This window comes from Peromyscus maniculatus, chromosome 2 (genome assembly GCF_049852395.1).
Source record: "Peromyscus maniculatus bairdii isolate BWxNUB_F1_BW_parent chromosome 2, HU_Pman_BW_mat_3.1, whole genome shotgun sequence".
Lineage (NCBI taxonomy): Eukaryota > Metazoa > Chordata > Mammalia > Rodentia > Cricetidae > Peromyscus > Peromyscus maniculatus.
In genome coordinates, this window is record NC_134853.1 from 163,312,968 (window position 1) to 163,317,513 (window position 4,546).

General features: G+C 45.7%; 1 pseudogene; it reads right to left on the minus strand.

Annotated features, from left to right (window-relative positions):
• Window positions 1–2,608: 2,608 nt before the first annotated feature.
• Window positions 2,609–4,327, minus strand: LOC143271768 (crooked neck-like protein 1 pseudogene; annotated as a pseudogene).
• Between the last annotated feature and the right edge of the window lie 219 nt (window positions 4,328–4,546).

Here is a 4,546-nt window from a genome sequence, read left to right on the forward strand (position 1 = left end):
TCTGGGAGCACTTGCTGTCTTTTATATCTACATACACACCCCACATGTAATCTTCATATGCCTTTGATATATTATCATTGAGTGTGTATGGGAGTCTGTATGTAGGCCCATCTGTGCCATTGTAACAATGTGGAGGTCAGAAGATACTCCCTCCCTTCCTCAGTCTCTCTCTCTCTCTCTCTCTCTCTCTCTCTCTCTCTCTCTCTCCCCACTCTGAGATGTGGTCTCATACACAGCTCTGGCCATCCTAGAACTCATTATGTACACCTGGCCAGCTACAACCTCCCAGAAATCCACCTGCCCCTGCCTCCCTTGTGCTGGGCTTAAAGACACTTGTCACCATGCCTGCCTTCAGAGGATGACTTTCAATGGTCTGTTTCTTTTTCCACAGGAGATTCTGGACATCCCACTAAGGTTTTCGGTTGATGTAGCAAACTCTCATGCATTGAGCCACCACAGTGTTCCACAAACTGACTGTCTGTCTAAGCTCAAGATTAAGTGAAGCCTTTCCCAGCCAACACTCTGAATGCTGTGGCCACATGTCAGTAATACTCAGTCCCAGCTCATGGAGTGGGTCATCAACATACTCCTGGATTTACTATATCCCTGACATTCATCGCTTAATGATGGTACATTTGATGCTATCCATTCCATGGACCATCTGGAACTCCATGTGGATGAGCATGGTGGGGATTGAGAACACTGATCCCTCCTCCCTGGGACTGGAAGTCAGTGGTGGATTAGAGGACCTGTGACTCAAATGGTCCATTTGAGGCAGAGTCTCAGAGGAGTCACTGAAGCCCTCTACAGTGATGGAGGCTGCACTCACTTGCTGGATTCAGTGTCCTGCCATCTGGTCCATAGATGGTGATTCAGTGATCCCTAAGGAACCTAGTCCATCCTCTGCTAATATCCAGGGCTAAGACCAGCTCAGGTGACACAATAAACATTCCTTTATATTCTCTAGATGAAAACTATTAACTATTTGTTTGGGTGAGATATGGAAAAATGGAAATAAAAGCAATGTTGACATTTGGATTTGAGATGAGTATGATTGTGTAGGCTTGTAAGGTGAAGCCAACCGGATCAGGTACTCCAGGCCAGCTGGGACAAAATTGGGAGGTCCAGGCAAGTTTGGGCCCTAGTGAGAATGGTGTCAAAGGGCAGGACAGCAGCTTCTGGAATAAGGGAATTCCAGCTAGAGAATCTTGGATCAATGCTGAGCCTCTCTGCAAGAGGGCTTCCAGGTGTGTGAAACTGCTCCTGGGGCATGCATGCAGCAATGATTAAAGGAACCTTTCCCTCTCCCCACAGGCATGGGAAGAAAGTCCAATCTGTATCTCAGGGTGAAGGATGCTAGGAGTAAAAGTGAGCTTTGTGGCTGTCTCTCTGAGGAAGTGGAAGTTCTATTGTTTTGTTTGTTTGTGTGTGTGTGTGTGTGTGTGTGTGTGTTTGATGTGATACCGTTTATGTAGACTAGAATGAACTCGACCACAGGACATCTAGGTACTGTGCCTCCTGGGTGCTCGAATAAACAGTGTGCATGACCGCACGTGGCAGAAGAGCTCCTGCCAAGCATATGGGAAGCCCTTGATGCTGTCTTTAGCACCATGGAATGGTACCCAAAGAAAGGATGGAAAGAAAGATCCCAAGACGGAAGCCAAGCTGGTGTCTGAAGTACTGAATAAGAATAGTCTGAGTGCTGGGAGCTCCACTCTAATCTCAGACAGTGTGGGAACTACAGGAGCTGACTGGGGGAACATGCATCAGAATGTCTGGGTGGAGCTGGACTTGGGAGAGCACCACCAACACTCCTCAGCTAGGAGTACTAGAATTCAACCTTAGCCAGGGCTCCATGGTCAAACCTAAAATCAAAAGTCAAAGAAAAAGGAAACGAACCCAGTGTCTGGAAAATCCACAGAAGCCAAAGGAGTGAGCATATACTACACAGGTCATTGTATTAACAGGATAAAATTTATTTTTAAATACAAAATAACCACATAGCATTTTAAACATAAACAGTCAGTCACATTCTGTACATTCACGATAGTGTACAATCGCCTCCCTCCAGTTGTGAAATATGGTCGGTCCTCTTCCCGAAAAGGAATCTTCCTCGAAGCACTCTTTCCCTCTCCCCTCACTCCCTAGTCCTGACAAGCATAATCCACTCTCTTGGGATCTGCCTCTTCTGGACAGTTACTGTACACGGAATCACAATGCACAACTTGGTCGATCTGTTTCTCTCGCTTTCTATACTGTAATCAGAGTTTAGCCTTGTACCAGTGTGTATCATCACTTCACTTTCATGTCTAAACATTGTCTCATTGTAGGGAAATGTCATGGCTTATAAATTATCTGTCATACACTGATGGGCATGTGAGTCCACAGGCCATAGAAAACTCATTTTCATGTAGGCTAGGAGCAGGAGGGGTGAACAGAAGAACCTAAGGTATTCTATAGATATTTAAACACTATCCACAAAGTGTTTTTAAAAAGTAATTAGAAAGGTAGCTATCAAAGATCACTCCTTACTGTGTAAATATGTAAATAAGTTCAGAAATCAAAGTTCTAAACGATTCATTTCTATTTAAAAAAAATTTTCCAACATTTACAAAGATGAGGATTCACTCTCACCAATGTCCTTATCTGGATCCTATTGGGCAGCTTCTTTTTCTTGTTGCCGTTTCTTCCAAAGCTTGGCCATTGCCAGAAACTTGAGGTTCGGCTGGTTGGCAGCATCCTCTGGAAAGATGTAACCATGGTATTCTTCCCAGCCGGCATCAGACCCATCTTGGGCCTGGACCTTTCTCCTCTTCTTGACCTTTTCTGGCATGAGTTTGTCTACTCTTTCCTTGTCTGATACTGTTCCAAATTCATCTTCAAACCCTCACCAGGATTCCAGCAACTTAAGTCTCTCTTCTTTCTCTTCACGCTTTCTCATGGTTCTGTTCACCTCTTGATAAATCTGTCTGCATTTAGTCACACCTGCTTCTTTGCCTGAGGATAACTCAAAGCGAGCCAAACTGATCCATACCTTGACATCCTGTGTTCGCTGAAGCAGTTGTCGGTAAAGGTTTCGTGCCCTTTCAGTTTCTTTTTGCTCAGTCTCAAAATCGATATAGGATGTCCAAAGGACCTCTGGCATGTCTAAGCTTGCCTGGCTGATGGCTAATTCGTAGATGGCCCAGGCTCTATCGATATCACCAAGGATTGTCTCTAATTCTGCAAACTTAATCCATGAGGTACAACTTTCAGGTCCAAATTCCAAGAACTTCTCATAAATCTTGCGGCATCTTTCAAATTCTCCAAGCTGTAGTTCCAGTTCTATATAGCCTTTGAATAACTTGTTCTTTGGGCATTTGCCTATGGAAGTCCCCAAAGCTCTTCTGGCCAGTGGCAGGTTTTTGTGCCGTATTTAAAACTGTGCGTAATATAAACACATTTTGGCAAAGGTGAACTTTTTGTGAGGAATTAGTGCCAAAGAGGCTTGATAGACCTGTCTTGTCCTCTCAGGATCCTTGGCTTCCAGCTCTTTGTAGAATGCATAGTTGATCCAGAGATAGATGTAGCGCTTCCAATGCCTCTTCTCCTGGATGGGCAGCACGTTGGCAATGGCCCTCTCATAGACCTCCCGCACTGTGTCGGCCTCCGCCTCACTTTCCTCCAAGCGCAAGTAATCAAACCAGAAATCGTAATTGTATGGATTAGCCTTCACTTCTTCTTCATATTGGCATCTCCGTTTGCTCACGATGATATCTTCAACAGCCCTGCGGTCCCCAAACTTCTTCTCAAAGACAGTATAGTTTTTCCAGAGTTCTTGCGCCGCTGGTTTTGAAATTCTAGCCAGGGCATATTTGTAGATAACTCGTACCCTTTCTAATTCTTTCTGGTTTTCCTCGAATTTGGCAAAGGCCACATACAGGTGTGTGTCCACATGCTCCTCTCCAAAGAACTCCACTGCTCTCTCGTAGACTTGCCGCGCATGGGCAAAAGAAGCATGCTTCTCTTCGAATCGGGCATACTTGACCCAGTTCTTCACAGCAGGGTGCACGAGCACAAAGCGTTCATAAAGGGTACGGGCCCGCTCCACCTCTTTGTGTCTCAGCTCGAAGCTGATGTAGGAGTGCCAGGCCTGCTCCTCAGGCCGCCATTCCATCCAGCGCTCAAACACTTGACGGGCACCGGCGACGTTGCCCAACATCTCCTCCATGGATGTGTACCTGTGCCAGAACTCACTGACTCGGGGCAGAGTTGTTAGGGCTCGCTCCCAGATATTTCGGGCATGGTTCACCTGGCGGTTCTTCATTTCCATTTCTCCATACCTCAGCCAGAGTGGAATACTCCCATAGTCTACATCCAAGGCACGCTCGTATATGGACCGAGCCCTTGGGATTTCCTTGAGACTTTCTTCCCACTGGGCATATTTGATCCAGTTACTAATCACAGTCCTGTTTTTTCTTATGTTATCTTCAAAAGTCTTCCTCTTCCCAAGTTTGTAATCATTGAGCTCCTCTTCATCTGTGATCTTCTGCTGAGGCAGGGGTGG